The following is a 24,388-nucleotide window of genomic DNA, read 5'->3' as shown; positions in this document are numbered from 1 at the left end:
GGAACACCACTGCTGCTGCTGTACTGTGAGTTGGGAAGGCCGCTCCCTCCTCAGGCTGATTCCACCAGGCCCAGGGGGCGGGGCCAGACTGACTCACCACTGCCACAGCTTAAGAGGCCGCACGAGGCACCGGAACACCACTGCTGCTGTTGCACTGTGAGTTGGGAAGGCCGCTCCCTCCTCAGGCTGATTCCACCAGGCCCAGGGGGCGGGGCCAGACTGACTCACCACTGCCACAGCTTAAGAGGCCGCACGAGGCACCGGAACACCACTGCTGCTGTACTGTGAGTTGGGAAGGCCGCTCCCTCCTCAGGCTGATTCCACCAGGCCCAGGGGGCGGGGCCCAGACTGACTCACCACTGCCACAGCTTAAGAGGCCTCATGAGGCACTGGGACACCATTGCTGCGGCTCCACCGTGGGGGTTGAGGAAGGCCGCTCCCTCCTGTAGGCACACTCCTCCAGGCCTAGGGGGCGGGGCCCACACTCGCCACCGCTACTGTTTTAAGGACACTGATGTTGCCGCGGCAAATGCTTAATATGTTTTTATATATTTTAAAATGTTTTATAGGGGTTTTTATTTTTTACTTTGTTGTCCCACCGTGAACGGTGGTTTTTATTGATGTATTTCTATTTTGTTCTGTTTTAGTTTGGTTTGGGGTTGGCTATTGAGTGGGGTGGGGATTTGTTGTGTTGGTACAATTGTTTTGATTTGACTTGTTTCTATTCTGTAAATGGAGGTTGGTTTGAGGCTTGGGATTGCTACCGTAGTGGGGCGAGGGAGGTATGGCGGTGGGGGCAGATGTCATAGGCGAAGGGGATCGAGATATGGATATGCTCGTACCCCTTCCAATCTGCGCCCCATCCCGAGGGACGAAGGTAGGGTGAGCAAGGATTACTCACCTCCGTCACTGGTGTTGTGCAATGCCAGGTCTATAGGCAAAAAAACCGCCACCCTGCGAGACTTCTTCACCTCGCAGGGGGTTGACCTGGCTTGTGTGACGGAGACCTGGGTGCGCGAAGGGGAAACTGTTACCTTACGAGAGATGGCGCCCCCAGGTTTCTCCGTCCTCCACCAGTCGCGGACTGTGGGCCGGGGGGGAGGGGTGGCATTATTAATCCGAGAAGATTGTTCTTTCAGGGCTCTGCCATCGCCATCGATCCCCGGCATTGAATGTGTTGGCCTAGTGTGGGGCTCCGAGGTGAGCTTGGCTGTCTGGCTGGTGTACCGGCCACCTAGCGCACCAGCAGCCACCCTGTCAGGCCTGTTGGAGGCGGTGGCCGGCTGGGCCTTGGAGTTCCCCAACCTATTGGTACTGGGGGACTTCAACATCCATGCTGATGCCACTCCCTCCTCACAGGCTCTGGACCTGGTGTCTTCCATGGCGACACTAGGGCTCTCCCAGTTTGTTTCGGGCCCCACACATCAAGCAGGCCACACGCTGGATTTGATCTTTGGCGCCGGTATAGATGTGATCATGTCTCCCTCGATGAAGGTGCCATGGTCTGATCACTACGCACTGAAAGCCAGGATTGATTTTCCACCCCCACCCCGCTTAGGTGGCGAGCCAATTTGGGCTCGCCCGCGGAGGCTGATGGACCCTGATAGATTCCGTCAGGCCTTGCGGGACCTTGCTCCCCCTGGTGACTCATTGACTGAGCTTGTTGAGGGCTGGAATACCCAGCTCCTGGCAGCCATCGATGAGATCGCACCTAAGCGCCCTCTGCGACCCCGCAGAAACCGGGCCCCCTGGTTTACCGAGGAGCTTCGGAAAATGAAGCGGGACCTCAGACGGCTAGAGCGAGTATGGCGGGGTGCCCGTGACGGAGCCTCAAGAACATCTTATAGGGTTTTTATGAAAACCTATGAGATGGCAGTGAAGGCCGCTAAGAAGTCTTACTTCTCGGCCTCCATTGCATCCGCTAGCTCTCGCCCGGCGCAATTATTTAGCATAATTCGGTCTCTAACGTCCGTTGAAGGACAGCCAAATTTAAATAACAATCTGACACACAGCTGTGAGGCATTTGCGAGCTTTTTTGCGGAGAAGGTCCTGTTGCTCCGCCATGACCTCCCTGCCAATTTGGATACAATAAAGGAACTGGAGGCCCCTCGACTGTCCTCGGGTCCAGTATTGGACCACTTTGACCGGATATCTCCAGCCGATGTGGACAGATTCCTCCAAGCTGGAAAGCCCACCACCTGTCCTCTTGACCCGTGCCCGTCATGGCTGATTAGAGCGTGTCCAGACGAGGTGCGGGCCCCCCTGGGGGATATCATCAATTTGTCCCTTGGCACCGGGATATTCCCAGGGGACCTGAAGGAGGCGGTGGTGCGTCCGCTCTTAAAGAAAACATCGTTAGATCCCTTAGATCTATCCAATTACCGCCCGGTCTCGAATCTTCCATTCCTGGGTAAGGTGATTGAGAGAGCGGTTGCTGAACAGCTTGGTAGGTTTCTGGATGAAACATCTGCTTTGGATCCATTCCAGTCCGGCTTCCGTGCTGGTCATGGGACCGAGACGGCTCTGGTCGCCCTAACAGATGATCTCCGCAGGCAGCTGGATCGAGGCGGGTCGGGGCTGCTGATTCTTCTAGATCTGTCAGCAGCCTTTGACATGGTCGATCACGAACTCCTGGACCACCGCCTTGCCGACGTGGGGATCCAGGGCACAGTCCTTCAATGGCTGCGCTCGTTTCTCTCTGGTCGGGGACAGAGGGTGGCGCTTGGGGGGGAATTGTCATCGCGTCACTCCTTGGTGTGTGGAGTGCCTCAGGGTGCGATTCTCTCCCCGATGCTTTTTAACATCTTTATGCGCCCCCTCGCCCAGCTTGTCCGGAGTTTTGGGCTGGGTTGCCATCAGTATGCTGATGACACCCAACTCTATCTCTTGATGGATGGCCATCCTAACTCGGCCCCAGACACACTGACCAGATGTCTGGAAGCTGTGGCTGGATGGTTACGTGGGAGCCGGTTGAAGTTAAATCCTTCGAAGACAGAGGTCCTCTGGCTGGGGCGGGACGATATGGGATCGAGGGGGCAACTCCCATCTCTTGCGGGGGTGCAATTAGTGCCAGCACCGTCTGTTAAGAGTTTGGGTGTAATCTTCGATACCTCCCTCTCTATGGAGGCGCAGATTACAGCTATAACAAAGGCGGCATTTTTCCATCTCCGCCAAGCTAAGCAGTTGGCCCCTTATCTCTCTCGCCCTGACCTAGCCACTGTGATCCATGCGACGGTCACCTCCAGACTGGATTATTGTAACTCGCTCTACGTGGGGCTGCCCTTGAGACTGACCCAGAAACTCCAGCGGGTGCAGAATGCCGCAGCGAGACTCCTCACGGGGTCTTCGCTGCGGGATCACATTCATCCGGTGCTATACCAGCTGCACTGGCTCCCGGTGGAGTACAGGATCAGGTTTAAGGTGCTGGTTTTAACCTTTAAAGCCCTATACGGCCTAGGACCCTCGTACCTACGGGACCGCCTCTCCTGGTATGCCCCACAGAGAAACCTACGGTCTACAAATAATAACACCCTCAAGGTCCCAGGCCTCAGAGAGGTTAGGCTGGCCTCAACTAGAGCCAGGGCCTTCTCGGCTGCAGCTCCAACCTGGTGGAATGCTCTGACACAAGAGACCAGGGCCCTGCGGGACTTGACATCTTTCCGCAGGGCCTGCAAGACAGAGTTGTTCCGCCAGGCCTTTAGTCAGGGCGCAGCCTGACCCCCTCCTCTGGCAACCTGCACAGAATTTTGTTTAATCGGTTGCCACCAATGTGATTTTAACTAATTTTTATAATGAAATTTTTTTAGAATGTGTCATTATTTGATTGTTTATTTGATTGTTGTTAGCCGCCCTGAGCCCGGCTCAGCTGGGGAGGGCGGGATATAAATAAAATTTATTATTATTATTATTATTATTATTGCATTTACAAACACACTGGGAAATCAAAGGCAAGCCCCAAAAGCTTGCACCAATTTATGGATTGTACTCTTTTTATTTACTGTTTGCTATATATAAAAAACATCTGCTACTACTTTAAGTGAATGGATAGGACCACATTAGGGTGTCTCAAGAATATGGTGGATAAAATGCTAATGATTTGTGTTGCTGTACTGTAAAGGATGGGGGGCGGGATCCAACACATTTTTATATGAACAAGTTTATGCCTAAACATTAATTGTACCCTTTCATTATCTGCTTTTCAAAATCAATCTAGGGTTTCCCACTTTACTCATTTTTGGATACGGCCTTTAAAAAGAAATCCTGGAACACCTCCCCGATTTCTTAGTTATACTGTAAATTTGTAAATAGCTACTGCAATCGATTTTAGCTCATTGAAACAAATATCATGTTATATATATTATATATGTTTTCCATTTTTAAAAACTTTGTGTCAAGCTAAAAACCCTGTGCATCAAAACCGTGGTCAGTTTAGCAGTGATGCCCGAGACAAGTGACTGTCCTTGAAGGATATCAAATTACACGGTAGGCGGGTTCCATTCAAGCTGCTGCAGGTGCAGAAGTCTGCTTCAGAAGCTGCCATTTGGGATCATCTGGGAAGTGCTAATAATCAGAACAGGGTGGTTGAGGAAGTAAATCACATGGTACCTGAAAAAGAGAGGTCAATAGTGCAGTATTTAGCAACACTATCTAAATCAGCAATAGGGGCAAACAAAGGTATCTAAGGTAGAGCATGGAATACTTACAGACCCAGTTCAGATGTCAAGTGAAACCATGGTTTAGTATGCTGGGAATGAGCCAAAGCAAGCCTTGGGCTCACACATTCCCCCCCCCTCCCTCTACACAAGCGGTGAAGAGTTTGGAAACTACGGTACATCCTCGTTAGGCTTAACCACAGCTTGTTGCCTCACCCAAATCTGATGAACTATGCTTATTGTTAACCCTGGTTGATTGGTTTGATAAGCCATCTTTAAACCATGGCTCATCCAGCTAGCTTGTTTAAACTCTTAATCTCAGGGTCGTGGGTTGGAGCCTCACACGGGGCAAAAATAATAATCCTGCATTGCTGGGGGTTAGGCAAAATGACACTTGTGGTCCCTTCCAACTCTATAATAACTCTATAACTTTATAACGTTAACCACAGCTGAGAGTCTGGGGTGGTGTGCTAAACCAGCCTTCGCCAATCTGATTTCCTCCAGATGTTGCTGAATTCTTATGTCCCATCAACCACATGATAGTCAGGGATGATGGGACATCATCATCATCATCATCATCATCATTTATTACTTATACCCGGCCCGCCCGCCCAGCCAGGTCTCCCCAGCCACTCTGGACGGCTTCCAACAGGAGCTTAAAAATACATTAAAACATCAGTCATTAAAAAACTTCCCTAAACATCAGATAGTTGTTTATTCCTTTGACATCTGATGGGAGGGCGTTCCACAGGACGGGAGCCACTACCGAGAAGGCCCTCTGCCTGGTTCCCTGTAACTTGGCATCTCGCAGTGAGGGAACCGCCAAAAGGCCCTCGGCGCTGGACCTCGGTGTCCGGGCAGAACGAAGGGGGTGGAGACTCTCCTTCAGGTCTACTGGACCGAGGCCGTTTAGGCGGCTTTCAAGGTCAGCACCAACACTTTGAATTGTGCTCGGAAATGGACTGGGAGCCAATGTAGGTCTTTCAAGTTCTGTGGTCTGGGCGGCCGCTCCCAGTCACCAGTCTAGCTGCCGCATTCTGGATAAGTTGTAGTGCAGGACCTCTGAAAGGGCCTCTGGTTCTCCATCCCTGTTATATACACTGCAGTAACAGCTTGTACATGAGGCTGATTGTGGATGTAACTGTGATATCAAAGGGAACAAGACAGATGCTTCTAATTGACTTTACCCATTTTCAGTGGTTGATGTTCTTATGACTGCGACGGTCAGTCCTTCTGCATTTAAGTCAGATCATGCTGATGCTCCAGTGTCACCGTCTGTTTCAGAAGCTGCCACTTGGGGTCCTCAGGGAAGTGCTTCTTAATAAACAGAGCGGGGTGAGTAAGGAAGTAAAACTCATCGTACCTGCAAAAGGAGAAGGCGCAATAGTCTAGTATTTCATAATAATGCCTAAATCAGCACCAGGGCCAGACAGGCAAACAGAGTGGTGATCCAGAGCAGCTGGAGGGCATCTGGTTGAGGAAGCTGCTGTGTTGCAACAATCCAGCCTCCAGAATCCCCAGATTTTACACATGTAGCCCGGAATAAGCACAACACTCCAGAACTGTTCAAAGAGGATGAATAGATGGTATCTATCCCTGCCATCAGGACACTCCATGCCCATGGCATAATAATAATAATAATAATAATAATAATAATAATAATAATAATAATAATAATAATAATAATAATAATGAAATATTACTTACACCCCCGCCCATCTGGCCGGGCCTCCACAGCCACTCTGCACGGAATAACACTTCAAACATGAAAAACTTCCCTAAACAGGGCTGCCTTCAGATGTCTTCTAAAAGTCAGATAGTTATTGTATTTCCTTGACATCTGATGGGAGGGCGTTCCACAGGGCGGGCGCCACTACTGAGAAGGCCTGGTTCCCTGTAACCTCACTTCTCACAGTGAGGGAACTGCCAGAAGGCCCTCAGAGCTGGACCTCAGGCTGAAGGATGGGGGTGGGGACACTCCTTCAGGTATACTGGGCCGAGGCCATTTAGGGCTTTAGAGGTCAGCACCAACACTTTGAATTGTGCTTGGAAATGTACTGGGAGCCAATGTAGGTCTTTCAGGGCCGGTGTTATAGGGTCTCGGCGGCCGCTCCCAGTCACCAACCTAGCTGCAGCATTCTTATTGCACTTGCTTACATTAATCAGCCCTGCGGCCATCAAACTGCAAACTCTGACAAGTGGTCCAAGCAAAACAAAACCGCCTGAAAGCAAATGAAGTTAACTGTGAGAGCCAGTGTGGTGTAGTGGTTAAGAGAACTGGGTTCGCTTCCCTGCTCCTCCACCTGCAGCTGCTGGGTGACCTTGGGCTAGTCACACTTCTCTGAAGTCTCTCAGCCCCACTCACCTCACAGAGTGTTTGTTGTGGGGGAGGAAGGGAAAGGAGATTGTTGGCCGCTTTGAGACTCCTTAGGGTAGTGAGAAAGCGGGATATCAAATCCAAACTCTTCTTCTTCTGCTATCCCCTCAGTGTGTCCCACGCTCTGCCTGGTCTGCCTAACAGCGTACCTGAAAGTGAACTTGCTAAAAGCAGTATTCACAGAGCCACTTCCCCAGGTGCAGTCTAAGAGATGCCACCTTCCATCAATGCGGACAGCATTCCAGGCATGGTCGCTCTTCCCCTTTACGCTGCAGCTGCCTATCAAATACTGGCACTGTATCCCTGCAATACTGAGAGGGGAAGGAAGGTATTCAGGAACAGTGTTGCTACCAAGAGGACAAGTGGTTGCTTTCACCGCTTTGATAGGCTGGATTGGCCGTCCTTCATTTTGCTGGATCAGAGAAAACAGCAATCAGGTTCTCCACAGATTCTCATTTGCTCCAATTTGGCAGGAAAACACAAGTTTTCCTGGGTTGAAACAACAACAACAACATTTGGACACGGACCTGGAAAGCCAGGACCTGTGCCTATACAGCACAGAGCAAAGCTAAGTATGGATGAGGAACTAAGTCACACAGGGAAGAGACCCATTAAATTCAAGTAATTTTTAAGTCTATGGATTCCAGTGGATCTACTCAATTCAATGCAGCCCTATATATGCAAGTTTGCTTCAGGATCATTCACAGTGTGGGCATTCCTCCACTTACATGGTGGGTCATGTTCCGGAACCCCATGCACATAAGCAAAAATTGTGTAAGTAGGGTAAAGGTAAAGGTAAAGGACCCCTGAAAGTTAAGTCCAGTCACAGACAACTCTGGGGTTGCGGCACTCATCTCACTTTACAGGCCGAGAGAGCCGGCGTTTGTCCGCAGACAGTTTTTCCGGGTCATGTGGCCAGCCTGCCAAAGCCGCCTCTGGCGCAGCAGAACACCGAAACCAGAGCAGCGCACGGAAACGCCGTTTACCTTCCCGCCCGAGCGGTACCTATTTATCTACTTGCACTTTTTGGCATGTTTTCGAACTGCTAGGTTGGCAGGAGCTGGGACCGAGCAACGGGAGCTCACCCCGTCGTGGGGATTTGAACTGCCGACCTTCTGATCGGCAAGCCCAAGAGGCTCAGTGGTTTAGACCACAGCGCCACCCGTGTCCCTGTGTAAGTAGGGAGCACACACTAAAAAAAGCTCATTTTTTCCTGCTCTCCAGCTCTCTCTCCCCACAACACTCTTTTCAACTAGAGGTGAAGCTCTGGAGCTGGCTGGAGGACCTGTGGAAAAGCAACAGCAGCTGCCATGCTGTGACGTGTGTCAGCTACTAGGTGGGGAGGCTGAGCAGCCTAAACAAAGCCCCACTGTGCCTCCGTTCTCTTTGGGGCTTCCTCCGCTCCCACTGAAGTCCTCTTTGGGTTCTGGGGAGGGTCTCCTCATGAGCCATGAGGACTCTCCAGCTCTCTCCCGCCATTTTCTGCTTAGAATCTATTGATTTACTTATTTCCGAGGGCTGCCACGTGCGAGTTGATCACGCCTAAGCATGGAGATAGCTGCCTAGGGTAAGGGGTGGGGAACCTGTGGCTCTCCAGATCTCCTATCGCTACAGCCAAGTAACAACCACTTGCCACAATGGCTGGAGCCAACAGAAGTTACCTGCACATTTCTTGAAAGAGTCGAGCATATCCACCGCAAATAGCCTTTCCTGACTGAAGGACATCAGCTGGTTTAAATGACACCTTGTCCAGGTTATAGCAGCCTTCCACATCATATTCTGTAGAAATAAAGACAATGAGCACCCATTCTGATTTGCTTGTGGGGTGGCAACACTTTGCAACACTTTCCATCGTGTTTCTCGATATCTTTCCTGGTTGCCAAAATCTGATTGGGGGGTGGGGTGGCTTGTCTTGCAAGAGCTCCAAATGAACTTTTGATTGCACAACATGAATTTGCCCATATGTGATTGAATCGCACCTCGAAAGAGAAAGTCTGGAAGCACTCGTAAATCTGCTTTGTGTAGACCCAGGGTCTTGTTGCCAAATAAAAATGCACACTGGTGCAAGGGTTAGGAGTCGGGAGACACCTCCTCTCCTCCCGTGCTGCGACCTTTACTTTATTTTGATAAGGTAATAAGAATAAATAAATAAGAATAAAAATGTGCACCCCACCAGCGAGACCATTCCATTGTAACTATCCAACCTCCCAAAATTTCAACACCTCTAGCGATGGTTTGACCCCTTTCCGTTGTAACAGTACAAATTCTACAGACACCCTCCATATCTCCTCAAAATCATTCCTCCTGCATATTCCCCGTCTTACCTTAATGGCACATGTTCATTTATCATTAATAGCTATATCTCCCACATCTCTTCATACCATTTTTCCATTTTATATTCTGCTTGCCCTTCCACTTGCTAGCTATCATAATTCGTGCAGCTTTCAATAAATTTGTGAGCGAGTCCTTCATAGCCTGCAAACCTTCAACCCCATCATAAATTGATAATAATGCTACCGCGGCACTTTCAGTGAGCTTTAACCCAGTGATTTCTGTTATCAGTGAGCACCTCCTGATCCCTTCTGAGATTCGTGGCTGAACAGAGATCCCAGTCAAGTTCTGTGTGAGCCAAACACCAAATCACTGATCCACACAGGTTACAATCCAGAATCCTTTGTGCAAATGGAGCTGACATGACTGGCTATGAAATGGTGAAAATGCCCGAGACAGCTGCAAAGAAGCCATGCTCGGAGTAGACCCACTAAATTTAATGTCCATCAGTTACTTACATCCTTTGATTTCAGCCGGTCTACTCTGAATATAACTTGCTTTGATATGACCTTACGTATCCATCTTCCTTGGCTGGCAATCACTGGACTGGGTGTCTGCTAAAGAACTCTGCTACAGAGCTGGATTCATGGGCGCAGGGCAGTGACAAAGGCTGATCTTTTAATACCGGAAGTTGTCAGAGGCAAGGGGACTCAAGTATGCAGAAAGGTGGTACCCCCACCTACCTATATGGTGGCAGATCCACATCCAAATGGCTCGCACTTTCTCCAGGTCACTGTGGGCTTTTTGGAGCAAGACACTCACCAGGTTTTTCACGCTATTCCTGACATTCACCTGTTTCACAGAAGGTAAATAGACTTGGAAGCAGTTAATATGGACGAGGGGGTACCAGTTCCTTTCTTCTACCTAAGTCCACTTGTTTAAAGAAATTTTAGGGTGCAATCCTGCGTGCACTTACAAGAGTGTCCCTTGCTGAATTCACTGCGATTGCACAGTTAGTCGATTAAGTGTATGTGTTTTACTTGATTGATCAAAGAATTTATTATACTTGTCAAAAATGTACCCTTGGGGGGGAAGTTGTTCTGAAGGGAGACGCATGATTAACCTTTCCTTTTTCCAGGGTTCACAGGCATGTTATTTCTACAATCTTCAGCTGAAACCCAAATCCTCTTTGCTACTGTCTCCCCACAAGTGCAGAGTTCCCCCATTGCTACTGGCAGAGGAACGGGGGGGGGGGGGAGCGCACTGCCCCCGGCACCATCGGGGAGGGGGTACCATTGCGGCTGCACCCGCGGCTGCACCTGCGCCCCCCCCCGACCGTGCCGCACGCCACGCCCTCAGGGTGCATGTCACGCTCCCACAGGCGATGTGCCACGCCCCCAGGACACACGCCAGCCACGCCAGAGCTTCGCCACTGCCCATTGCACCTTTGGGTGGGTGGAAGTACAACTGGGGGGGCATTATGGGGGCAGGGAGGGACCAAGGCAACCCTGGATCCTGAGCCGGCCCTACTGTTGTCACTTGACAGCACTGGGGGAAACCCAGGGCTGATTACTGCACCAGTATATTAATTTTATGCCAGTTTAATTCTGGCGAGGCCCCCCAGAGATTCCTGGGAGTTGTGGTTTGGCAAGGGCACTGAGAATTTTCTGTTAATGACTGCTAGCCTTGTTCACAGAAGTACAGTACTCGGAGTTCCCTGAGGAGAGGAAATAACTACCAAATCAATTTCAGTCTGTAGTATAAATACGATCGAAAGTGAATTGTGAAAGAGAGAGGAGTCGTTCAAACCCTTTCATATTGCCTATGATTTCTAGCTCTCCTCCGAACTGACTTTGGAGCTGTCTCCTGAATTTTTAAAGCAAAGCAATGCTGCAAAATAACTAAATATGGGTGTATATACATGCATTTAATTCACGCACGCACACAGAGAGAAAGAGAATCCTGTGGTTTGTTAAGGGTTCTAGGTGCTCCACCGTGTTAGTTTTCTGGAAATCAGGAGGAGGGTCTTGTGACTCATGATGTTCCCAGTTCGGACCTTCCATCTGAACAGAAGTAATTGCCTCCTATCAGGAGAGGACACTTGAAAGCACTCTCAAATTCCAAATGCACCTTCAAAACCTCAGCATCCTAGCAAATTCCTTGCTGCATATATCACAATAAGAGACAGCATACCTTCTGTGCATAGGCATCCAGTTCCTTAAACTTTGCCAAGTCTATTTGTATTGATTTCTGATTGGATTTATCCCATGGATAATCTAGGAACAAAAATGGAAAAGTCATTCTTGAAACAGTGGGGAAAGGGAGGGGGAGCAAAGGATGACCTATGATGTGATTTAAAGGGTTGGAATACAGGGAACCAATAGGGAATAGAGATAGGGAGCCTTTTCTGCTTCTCCCCAAGGGAAATACAGCAGCAGGGAGTAGACCAACGTTGCTCTGCTTAAAAGGACACAGACAGAAGGAAGGAGAGGGAGAATGCTGAACCAGGTAGGATTTTGATCTGATCTTGCAAGACCATTTTGAGTACAGTACACAAGGCGTATGGCATGGTTTGCACTTCCCACTGGAAGAGCTGGTACCTCCTTAGAGAAGCCCTCTTCGCACCAAACATCTGGCTTTGATAGGAATCCCTTAACCCCGGCTGCAAATTTCACTGCATCCGCCTGCAATATGCATTCAACAGAACGCCAACTGCCAGCTCATTTCAGGAACTATAATGGTAGCATAACAAGAACACAAACAGGGCTGCTTGAGGTGAGGGAGAAAATGTACCCACCCACCCACATGCCACATATTGAAGCTCCAGCCTTAGAGGAAAAAAATATAGTGCAGCTTTTCCCCCCAGCCAGAACTCACTGGAACTGAGTTCTGGCACCTCTCAGGTTGGTGCCATTGCCATTGTAAAAGAACAAGGGAAGCGTTCGTGGTGAGTTCTGGCACCTCTTTTTCTAGAAAAATAACACTGAGCGCAGTTAATTTTTACCATTCAAGCCTTGTTCCCAGGATATCCCAAGAGGTGGGTGCAGAGATGTAGCTGGGGGGGGAGGGGGGCACTGGGCGCCACACCACAGGGGGCAGCACTTCCCGCGGGGCCAGAAGCGCGCCCGAGCCACGCATCTCTCCTGGGAGTGACGTGGTGGCTTGGGCCCCTGAGCGGCTAGCTACGCCACTGGGTGGTTGAGTGACGGGCTCATAAAATGATTTCCTAAGATACGCAGCACTACTAAGTAGTATTAATATATACAGCAGGTGTAGGGGATCTTTGGCCCTCCAGATGCTGGGGAACTACAGCTCCCATAATCCCTGGCCATGCTTGCTGGGACTAACAGGTGTTGTCACCCAACAACATCTGGAGGGCCAAAGGTTCCCTGCAGCTGACACAGAGGATCCAGATCAATAGCCATACATAAGCTTCTATTTACCATACAGATCTTCTTCCTGAGGCAGCATTGATGCTTGTACTCCTCCCATCTTGAAAGCCTACTTGAAAGGCGCTCCTTGGAGGAACAGTTAAGTGCTTCGAGCCAGGAATGAAATGCCCAACTGGAGGGATGAGGGAAGAGCATGGCTTGATCTGGGTTTATCAAACCCTTGCTTGGAGACCTTGGCATTAGGAGACGAGTAGCAGGAAGAGCATCCATGAAGTCAAAACAAAGGGGGAAAGCATAAGCTGTTTGAGCAAACCAGCGCTGGAGTGTGTCAAAGTTCCCTGCGTGGGGAAGCGCAGATACAGAAGGTGTCCCCATTGCTCATTTCCTCTCCCCTCCTGTGGTTTCCAGCAACTGGTATTCAGAAGCATTTCTGCCTCCAGCTGTGAAGGCAGAGCATAGCCATCAATGCTAGTAGCCATTGATAGCCCTCTCCTCCAAGGACGTGTCTAATGCTCTTTTAAAGCCATCGATGTTTCGAGGCCTTCACTGTCTCTTGTGGGAACAAGTTCCATAGTTTAACTATGTGCTCCATGAAAAAGAATATATATTTAGTAATTAGATGCTTTTTTTAGGTTAGCTATCAGGCGCATCAGCCTTGTGAGAATTTCTCTTTCGCTGCCAGGCCCCCACCCTATTTCTTGAAGCATCTAGATAGAAGCTTGTGCCAGCTTCCTCAGGTTGACTCTCTCCAGCTAGGCTGAATAGGTGGGAAACTTTTGGACTCCGTGTGCCAGATCCTTATTGGGATCTGTATCTTGGGTCAAAACCCCTTTCACTACCAACAAAGAGGCATCAGGCCTAAAAGGGAGGAGGGAAAGAGCCTAATATCACTACAGTCTTGGAGAGTCTCCCCCTTTTAGGACTGCAGTGAGATCAGGCTTAAAGGAAGGAGGGGAAGCCTTTGGGAGCCCCCACCTCTCTCTTGGAGAGCTCAGCAAGCTTGGGCTTCACAGGGAAGGGAAGAAACCTCTCCCTCCTTTTTTAGTGCTCAGAAGGATCTGAAGGGATGGGCAATTCTACTTAGTACTGAGTATTGGCTCGCCTAAGAGCTCTCTGCCAGGAGTGCCATGGCTCAGCCCAACTGAATGGGATGTTCTGCGCTGATATGAAGGGGGAGCCATCCTGCTTAGCAATGGGTCCCTGGTTTCTGCATTTCTTCAGAGGATCCTGACAACTAGTCCCATGCTTTGAGGGCTGTGCAAAGAAAGCAGCTTTGGAAAGCCATGTCCTATCAGTCAAGCCTCACCCCTTACCTGCATGTGAGAATGGCCTCATGGACCAAATGGGGAAGACTTGGGGAGGGGGCAAGATGTGCTCAGAGGTCAGACGTTCCCCACCCCAAAATTTCACCTCAGGAACTGATGGACTCTTACTTTGCCTCACAATCGTTTTGAAATGTGCCGGGTTTTCAACGTTCGGGAGCCAAAACGTTCCAAAACGCAGGCGTTCGGGAGCTGAGGTTTGACTGTAATATATTGGCGTCCGCATGAAATCCGCCCCATCCCATTGTTGTCCCGTGTCTTTAAATGCAGGGTTTCCCCATCCTTTGGAAGTCCAAAAGGGGCATGATCTTTGTACTTAGCACACGACTGAGTGCTAGCAGTAGGAGGAAGTGCAGGGGCTGAGCCCCAGAACAAATTTTCCCCCATCACTGATTCTTGTTTCTTTTCTTATCAAGGCAAAATCCTACCTGTCTTTGCTTTTCGAAAGATCTCCAAGGGTACAAGGGGATCCCTCAGCTCAATTCTAGCAGGCGGGACAGTTCTTGAGTTTTGTGGTTACACATCAATAGTCAGCCAGTCTCCTGAAAATGCCATGGGGCCTGTTATGTATTCAGTGGTCTCGAGTCTGGACTAAGGATTCTGAGCTCCTGTGTTCTGATTCGATACATGATATCCAATCACAGAACATTTCTGGATTTGGGCTCGGCCATTGGCCCTTAAACTCTGAGTCCTGATTCACAGCTTGGAAGTTTAGACAGCCAATCACGTGGGGAGTGGGAGTGGCCCAGGCCTTCAGAAATGTCTATAAGCAGTTGCTTCGACCCTGTTGTCCAGTTCAGTTACCAATCAACTCCTGTTTTTGCTTATCTTTAATCTTTTCCGAGAGACTATCTATCACACAGGATCTTAGAAAGTTGTCCCAAAACAAAGTTTGTCCTCAATACTGTCCTCTTCACATATATGGGGACATTCACCACCTGCACAGGCTCAATGTTTCCACATATTAAAGTAGCAAAAGTTGTTGGTATTAAAGGGTTAAGAAGCTCTAATCAAGACGCTCTAGTCACTGAGCAGCTGGAGGTCGTTAGGCTTCCAGGAATGTGAGTTTGTATAAATAGTCAACTCACTCGTGTGTTTCCCCCCCCCCTCTCCCCCTTCCCCTTACTTTTGGGGCGTGTTTGCTGATATGTGTGATTCTGCACCAGGGTTTTTTGTTTTGTGTAAATAAACCTTTTATTTGAGTTCCAAACCGCTTGCTCCAAGATTCCTTTATTGAAAAGATGCTGACTCTCCAGCCCTTCTTGAGCCGCTGTGCGAAATGCTCTGCTGTAATGGGACATTGTGGTATCGGAAGCGCACTGGACATTTGCTAACCATTAAACTAATTAAAGTGTAATGGGACAGGTTATGGCTGTTTGTACGTCAAGAAGGAGATAAGGAGTGCAGTTCAGAGTGATTTATGCAAGGACTGGAGCGAAGACAGAAGTGGTTGCCGACAACGAAAGCCTTCAAAGCAGCTTGAGTCCTGCAACGTGCCTAGGAAAAGTTTTAAAGAGGCACTGCGCAGTTTGTACTTGCTGGAAGACGTCTTATTCCTCGAGGAGCCACCTCAGCAGCTGGGAGACGGTCTACAGGTCTGTGAGTATCGTTCCTAAGCCCCAGGGAGGATGGCAGAGTCCCAGGAAAGTTTTAGTGTCCCCTTTACGCGACTCAATGGGGAAAATTGGCAAGATTGGAAGGCTAGAGTAAGGGTTTGGTTGCAAGCAAAAGAGTTGTGGAGTTGTACTGAAGCACCGCCTTTACAGGCAGCTGCAGACGCGTCTGCAGAAGACAAAGCAGCAGCGGCAGCTTCACAGAAACGCGACAGGAAAGCCCAAGGTCTACTAGTTTTGGCAGTGGGACCAGAGCAAATGCCTTATGTTTCTGAGTTAAAGAACACGCATGAGGTCTGGACGGTTCTGCAGCGGCTAAATTCCAGAAACACTGCGGGGGCCAAGATCCATGCTACAAGATGTTTGTTTGATTTATGTCTCCAACCGGGAGCGTGTGTGAAAGAACATATTGCCAAAATGGTGTCTGCCTTTAATCAACTAAGACAGCTGGGCATTCCTTTCTCTATGGAGCAGCAGTCATACATTTTGTTGTCTTCTCTTGATAAAAGCTATGAGACTCTAGCTTTAATTTTGGAAGCTATGCCTTCATCTGAATTAACCCTTGAATACATTTCTTCTCGACTTGCTGATGAACAGGATAAAAGGCAAAGAGAAAGAGGTTTGTCTTCAAAGGGGAGTTATGCTGTGCCTAAGAGTGGGGATGCTGAGTTTGAGAACACAGTAAATGCTTTTGCAGCTAGACACTGTTTTCGCTGTGGTTCCTCTTCCCATTTAATCAGGAATTGTACACGTGAACCTGGTCAAGACAGCACCAAGGCCGTTACCCCTAGTTACCAGACAAGGAGTTCCAGGGGACGTCGAAGAAGAGGAGGAGGTCGTGGCTACTCCCACAGCACACAGCACATGGCTTCAGCAATGGCGTTGATGCAAGGGCGTGGCCAAGGCAGCAATCTACGCTGGTTGATCGACAGTGGTGCATCTCACCACCTGGTGGCGCCATCTAGTGTCCGTTTGCAGAATTGCAGACATTTGCAAACCCTTAAAGTTGTGACAATGGCAGATTCAACTAAACGTTCCTTAGAGACCGTAGGCACAGTGTTTTTGAAGTGTTTGCAAACAGAAATTGATGCCTATGTGCTAAAGGGAATGAAGGGGTGTATTTTGTCTGTGTCAGAACTTGATAGAAATGGGTTTAAAACTGTGTTTGAAAATGGGGTTTGCACTATTTCAAAGAATAACGTATCTCTTTTGCAGGTGGAATGCAGAGATGGGTTATACTATTTTGAGACAAGTCCAGATGAAGTTGAACAGGTTCATGCTGGTTGTGTGAACTCGCCTACCCATAATTCTTGTGTTCATTTATGGCATCGCCGTTTGGGACATATTAATTTTCAGTATGTTAAAAGACAACCTGAATTATCAGAAGGGTGCAAGTTGAACAAATGTACTAAGTATTTGGATTGTACTGCATGCAAAAGGGCGAAGGTTCATAGATGCAGCTATCCCAGTTCAAATAGGAAATCTGACAATGTGTTCCAACTTGTGCATATGGACCTATGTGGCCCAATGCCTGTTGCTAGCATGAGAGGTTCGAGGTATGCACTGTGTCTCTCAGATGACAAAACAAAGGTTACATGGTTTTTTCCTCTCAAAACAAAAGCAGATACTGCAGAAACAGTTAAAAATTGGGTTCATGCAGTAGAACTTGAATTCGGTACTAGAGTTCTTGCTTTTCAAACAGACAGAGGGTCAGAATTTACCGGGTCTGTGTTGCAGAATTTCTTTAAGAAAAAGGGAATTAAGCATCGTCTGTCTACACCTTATTCCCCCCAAGAAGGAGGTGTGGCCGAACGTAAAAACAGGGTTCTGCAAGAGTTGGCAAACTCTATGTTGTTTGATGCTAAACTTCCTCAAAGTTACTGGGCGGAAGCCTGGCAGACGGCTACTCATGTTCTGAACCGAGTATACAATTCGGTAATTGATACTACGCCATATTTTGCTTTATATGGGAAGAAGCCCAAAGTTAATTACTTTCGGGTGTTTGGATCTCAAGCCTATGTACTTATCCCAAAAGCGTTAAGGAAAAAGGGAAGTCCAAGGGCTAGGAAACTCATCTTTTGTGGGTACGAACCACACGCCAAATCTTGGAGGTTCGTGAACCCAGATGGGGATACTACAAGAGTGGTCCTCAGTAGGAGCGCTGAATTTTGTGAGCAATCCGGATGGACTCACTTACATGCTAACCCTGACATTTTGAGAGATGATTTAGGCATTTATGCAGAGAATGAAAGTCCAGAGGGTGATGAGCCAGAAGGGGATGGTGCACATGGTCCAGATGCAGATTCTGACCAGGCACAAGGTTCTTCTCCTAAGGTAGAAAAGCCAGAATCTAGGAGTGTTCCAACATCGCCAGTCAGTAGGCCTAGCAGACAGCAAAAGCGAAGCAGGTCGCCTGCAACACCAAGCCCAAGGGAGGTATCTAAATGGAGGTCTTTATCCCTAGAGGCACGTCCAGACATAAAGTCTGAGACAGATTCTGACAGCCAACGGTCAGAGGGGGCACAAGAGGAGCAATTGCGCAGGTCAAAACGTGCCACAAAGGGCAAGCCACCAGAGCGGTTTAAGGTGACAAGTGTATACGTAAATATGGCACAGTGTGAGCCAGATAGCTATGTAGAGGTACAACAGCTTCCAAGCTCAGAAGCCGCAAAGTGGCAGGAAGCAATGGAAAAAGAGATGGCTTCAATGAAGTCTCTCGGTGTGTTTACAAGTACAGAGCTTCCAAAAGGGCAACAAGCTGTAGGTTGTCGATGGGTATATCGTTTAAAGCCCACAACTACTGAGAAGTTGCAATATAAAGCCCGACTAGTTGCAAAAGGGTTTTCGCAGCGCAAAGGAGTTCACTATTCTCAAATTTATGCCCCTACTTCAAGATCGGAGTCATTAAGAATGCTTTTAGCCTCTTCAGCTAAGAAGGGAAATAAGCTGTTTCATTTTGATGTCAATGTGGCTTATTTAAATGCAGACTTACAGGAGGAAGTCTATATGACGCCACCACCAGGTTTTGAAGGAGACAAGCCAAACCAGGTCTGGCGCCTACACAAATCCATTTATGGGTTGAAACAGTCCGCCCGTAATTGGAATTCCTGCTTAAACGATGCTCTAGAGAGCATGGGGTTCAGAAAGAGCGCAGCAGATGCGTGTCTTTATCTAAAAGGCTCGGGATGTGAACAAGAAGCAGTCTTGATATTTGTTGACGATTTATTATACAGTGGAAAGGACGATAAACTTGCACAACAATTTGCCACAAAGCTTGGAGAAAGGTTTCAGATAAAATCACTAGGCAATGTATCTGTTTATCTAGGAGTTAAAATTCAGCAAGATGAAGATGGGAACTATTGGCTCAGCCAAGAAGCTAAGATCCAGCAGTTGCTGGAAAGGTTTAAAATGGACAACTGTGCTGGTGTTAAAACCCCAATGGAGTTAAGTTACACAAAGGATGCTCAAACTGAGCAACAGGCAGAGTTCTGTAATCCCGGGGTTTACCAGTCAGCGATAGGCAGTCTACTCCACATTGCACAGTGGACTCGGCCCGATATAACATATGCTGTCAACATGCTGTGTAGACAAGCTGAAAAACCATCAATGCATGCTTGGCAAGGAGTAAAAAGAGTTTTAAGGTATCTCCAAACTACCAAAACGTTTCGCTTAAAACTATCAGCAGAGGGCAGCACACAACTTGAATGTTGGGCTGACAGCAGTTGGGCTGATGCTGGACCAGATAGAAAATCAGTGTCAGGAATGGTGATAAAATTTGGAAATGCACTAATTGGTTGGAGGTCAAGAAAACAATCACTTATAGCTTTAAGTTCAACTGAATCTGAGTTCAATGCATTATCAGATGTATGTAGAGAACTGGAATTTTATAAGCAACTGGTACAAGAATTGTTTGGAGAATGTTCCCTACCTATCAGAGTGTGGGAAGACAATCAACCTTGTATTAAACTAGCTAAATCAGGTCAATTCAAGGCACACACAAAACATTTGGATATCCGTTATCAAAATGTATGCCAAAGTGTAAAACAAGGTTTAATTGAACTAAAGTATTGTCCAAGCCAAGAAAATCTCGCAGACGGTTTTACAAAAGCTTTGAGTCCGCAATCTCATAAATGTTTCTGTTCAGGTTTAAATTTGAATTAAGGTTGGTACAGCTCAGTGTTACGAGCGAGAGGGGGTGTTGGTATTAAAGGGTTAAGAAGCTCTAATCAAGACGCTCTAGTCACTGAGCAGCTGGAGGTCGTTAGGCTTCCAGGAATGTGAGTTTGTATAAATAGTCAACTCACTCGTGTGTTTCCCCCCCTCTCTCCCCCTTCCCCTTTCTTTTGGGGCGTGTTTGCTGATATGTGTGATTCTGCACCAGGGTTTTTTGTTTTGTGTAAATAAACCTTTTATTTGAGTTCCAAACCGCTTGCTCCAAGATTCCTTTATTGAAAAGATGCTGACTCTCCAGCCCTTCTTGAGCCGCTGTGCGAAATGCTCTGCTGTAATGGGACATTGCGGTATCGGAAGCGCACTGGACATTTGCTAACCATTAAACTAATTAAAGTGTAATGGGACAAAAGTCCACATTAGCGGTGAATGTGAATTGCCACAAGCAATCTCGATTGCTTCTTAGCCCTCTCTAAGCAACAGGATGAGAACAGAAATCGCGCGGCGGCAGGAGACCCCATTAGCTAACGTGGTACCTCAGGTTAAGAACAGTTTCAGGGTAAGAACAGACCTCCAGAACAAATTAAGTTCTTAACCCGAGGTACCACTGTAAAAAACGTGGGCTGTCTAGTGACAAAGATGTAGACTGTCTCGCCAGAGTGCTGCATGCTCTGGTTATCTCCTGCTTGGACTACTGCAATGTGCTCTATGTGGGGCTACCTTTGAAGGTGACCCGGAAACTACAACTAATCCAGAATGCGGCAGCTAGACTGGTGACTGGGAGTGGCTGCCGGGACCACATAACGCCGGTCCTGAATGACCTACATTGGTTCCCAGTACGTTTCCGAGCACAATTCAAAGTGTTGGTGCTGACCTTTCAAGCCCTAAACAGCCCTGGCCCAGTATACCTGATGGAGCGTCTCTACTCCCATCCTTCAGTCCAGACACTGAGGTCCAGCTCCGAGGGCCTTCTGGCAGTTCCCTCACTGCGAAAAGTAAAGCTACAGGGAACCAGGCAGAGGGCCTTCTCAGTGGTGGTGCCCACCCTGTGGAATGCCCTCCCATCAGATGTCAAGGAAATAAGCACCTGACCTTTAGAAGACATCTGAAGGCAACCTTGTTTAGGGAAGTTTTAAATGTTTGATGTCTTATTTTTTAATTATTATTATTATTCATATTCTGTTGGGAGCCGCCCAGAATGGCTGGGGAAACCCAGCCAGACGGACGGGGTATAAATTTTTATTTTTTTTTAATTATTATTATTATTATTATTCCAGGAGTGCCCCCAACTATGCCCTGGCTCCTTCAGGGGGAGTGCAACCACATCCAGAACAGGAAACCTGTCAATTTCTGGAACATGAGAACCACCCACCAAGCTACTCCATCGCCCCAGGATTCAATTGCAGTTTATTGTCCCTCATCCAGTCCACCAGTGCATCCTGACACTGACCCAGTCTAACTGCTACCAAATCTATTTACCTTTTGTGAAACAGGTGAATGTCAAGGATAGCGTGGAAAACCTGGTGAGCGTCTTGCTCAAAAAAGCCCACAGTGACCTGGAGAAAGTCTGATCCATTTGGATGAGGATCTGCCATCATATAGGTGGTTTGTTACACAATAAACTTTTGCTATTTCATTAAGGAAAAAAGATATATGTTCATTGAATTGATTGATCACTCGCATCTTCTGAACGTTTGTGACCCACACATGACTTTTGCAGACCCTTGTTCACTATGCATTTTGTGCTTTGGGGTGATAGTTCATAAATGTGTTTATTTCTCCAGAATATGATATGGAAGCCTTCTATGATGAAGCCAAGAGGGCTTCAGAGGCAGCAGATGTCCTGCAGTCAGGAAAAGGAATTTGTACGGGATTTTGTGGACTCTTTGAAAAAATGTGCAGGTGACTTCTTTCAGCCCCAGTTATCAGGTCAAGCAGTGGTTTCGTGGCAGGGATGATGGGAGTTCTGGGGAGCCACAGGTTCCCCAACCCCGCTCAATGGTTTGAATGTTCCTGAAACAAATTTGCCAGTATAGGGTTGTGTTGAATTCAGCTTTGAGCAGATCCACTGAAATCAATGGACTGTTTCGTGGGGAGAGGGGGCAGGCAGGTGTGGTGGACACCCTGGTCCTGAATGGGATAACTGTGCCAATAAAGGACCAGGTGCAAAGGACCGCCATGCTTATATAGCAGGCATGCAGAACCTTTGGCCCTCCAGACGTTGCTCAGCTGCAACTCCCATCAGGCCAAGCAAGCTTAGCCAATGGCCAGAATTGACAGGAGCTATACTTCAGCAACATCTGGATGGCCAAAGATTTCATACATCTGTAATATGAAACAAAACAAACAAACAAACAAAATAAATTCCTTCCAGTAGCACCTTAGAGACCAACTAACTTAGTTATTGGGATGAGCTTTCGTGTGCATGCACACTTCTTCAGATACCATGCACACGGACGCTGATACCAATAACAAACTTAGTTGGTCTCTAAGGTGCTACTGGAAGGCATTTTTTTATTTTGTTTCAACTACGGCAGACCAACATGGCTACCTACCTGTAAATCAGCCACCATAGCCATTAGAGGGCCGTGAAAATTTGTGTCCCGGGCTTTTTAGACTCATCTAAAAAGACTCCCCCTTCATGGATCACTGCCTTGCCGCGGCGAAGGGGCTTGAAAAACTCAGGGAAGCTAGGAGCTATGCTATGCAGGGCCACCCAAGATGGACAGGTCATAGTGGAGAGTTTTGACCAAACGTGATCCACCTGGAGCAGGAACCGGCAAGCCACTCCAGTATCCCTGCTAAGAAAACTCCATGGACAAAGACAACAGGCATATAAATGTTATGACGCTGGAAGATGAGCCCCTCAGGTCAGAAGGCGTCCAAGGAAGAGGAATGCTACTGAGGAAGAGCGGAGGACAAGTACAAGTAGATTCAGAGCTGATGAAGTGGCTGGGCCAAAGCCGAAAGGACGCTCAGTTGCGGATATGCCTGGAAGCAAAAGGAAAGTCCAATGCTGTAAAGAAAAATATTGCATAGGAACCTGGAATGTAAGAACCATGAACCTGGGTAAGTTGGATGTGGTCAAAAATGAGATGGCAAGAATAAATATTGACATCCTGGGCATCAGTGAACTAAAATGGACGGGAATGGGCGAATTCAGTTCGGACGACCATCATATCTACTACTGTGGGCAAGAAACACGTAAAAGAAATGGAGTGGCCCTCATAATCAACAAAAGAGTGGCAAAAGCTGTACTGGGATGCAATCTCAAGAATGATCTCGATACGAATCCAAGGCAGACCTTTTAACATCACAGTAATCCAAGTTTATGCACCAACTACTGGTGCTGAAGAAACTGAAATTGAGCAATTCTATGAAGACTTACAACACCTTATAGAAGTAACACCAAAGAAGGATGTTCTTCTCATTATAGGGGATTGGAATGCTAAAGTAGGGAATCAGGAGATAAAAAAGAACAACTGGCAAGTTTGGCCTTGGAGATCAAAATGAAGCAGGGCAAAGGCTAATAGAGTTCTGTCAAGAGAACAAGCTGGTCAACACAATCACGCTTTTCCAGCAACACAAGAAATGACTCTACATGGACATCACCAGATGGGCAGCATCAAAATCAGATTGATTATATTCTCTTCAGCCAAAGATGGAGAAGCTCTATACAGTCAGCAAAAACAAGACCTGGAGCTGACTGTGGCTCAGATCATCAGCTTCTTATAGCAAAATTCAAGCTTAAACTGAAGAAAGTAGGAAAAACCACTGGGCCGGTAAGATGCAATCTAAATCAAATCCCGTATGAATACACAGTGGAAGTGAGGAACAGGTTTAAGGATTTAGATTTGGTGGACAGAGTGCCTGAAGAACTATGGATGGAGGCTCGCAGCATTATACAGGAGGCAGCAACGAAAACCATCCCAATGGAAAGGAAATGGAAGAAAGCAAAGTGGCCTTACAAATAGCGGGGGAGAGAAGGCAAGCAAAATGTGAGGGAGATAGTGAAAGATACAGGAAATTGAATGCAGATTTCCAAAAAATAGCAAGGAGAGACAAGAAGGCCTTCTTAAACGATCAATGCAAAGAAATAGAGGAAAACAACAGAATGGGAAGAACCAGAGATCTGTTCAAGCAAATCGGAGAAATGAAAGGAACATTTTGTACAAAGACTACCATAATAAAGGACAAAAGTGGAAAGGACATAACAGAAGTAGAAGACATCAAGAAGAGGTGGCAAGAATACACAGAGGAATTATACCAGAAATATATGGATGTCTCGTACACCCCAGGTAGTGTTGTTGCTGACCTTGAGCCAGACATCCTGGAGAATGAAGTCAAATGGGCCTTAGAAAGCACTGCAAATAACAAGGCCAGTGGAAGTGATGGTATTCCAGCTGAACTATTTAAAATTTTAAAAGATGATGCTATTGATAGGGACTTCCGGAGGCGGCGCGAAACAAGCAATGGCGGTCCTCTTCAGTCTCTGAAGAGGGGCTCCGCAGGAAAGGATCGTTCGCTACGGCACAGCGACGATCCATTAAGAAAAACCACGGGCAGAGTGAGCCCGTGGCCGTGGGACTCG

At 47.7% G+C, this 24,388-nt stretch overlaps 1 long non-coding RNA gene across 1 annotated transcript in view; it reads right to left on the bottom strand.

The window, feature by feature from the left end:
• LOC308577918 overlaps nucleotides 1-16,858 on the bottom strand; it is a 278,816-nt gene extending 261,958 nt beyond the window's left edge. The window contains exon 1 of the long non-coding RNA XR_014003773.1: nucleotides 15,141-16,858. This is a non-coding gene — a long non-coding RNA (uncharacterized lncRNA). The remainder of the gene's footprint in view (nucleotides 1-15,140) is intronic.
• Nucleotides 16,859-24,388: the final 7,530 nt, after the last annotated feature.

This window comes from Podarcis bocagei (assembly GCF_964188305.1).
Source record: "Podarcis bocagei genome assembly, chromosome: W".
Lineage (NCBI taxonomy): Eukaryota > Metazoa > Chordata > Lepidosauria > Squamata > Lacertidae > Podarcis > Podarcis bocagei.
The sequence above is the reverse complement of the archived record's forward strand: the minus strand, read 5'-3'. Positions and strand labels throughout refer to the sequence as shown.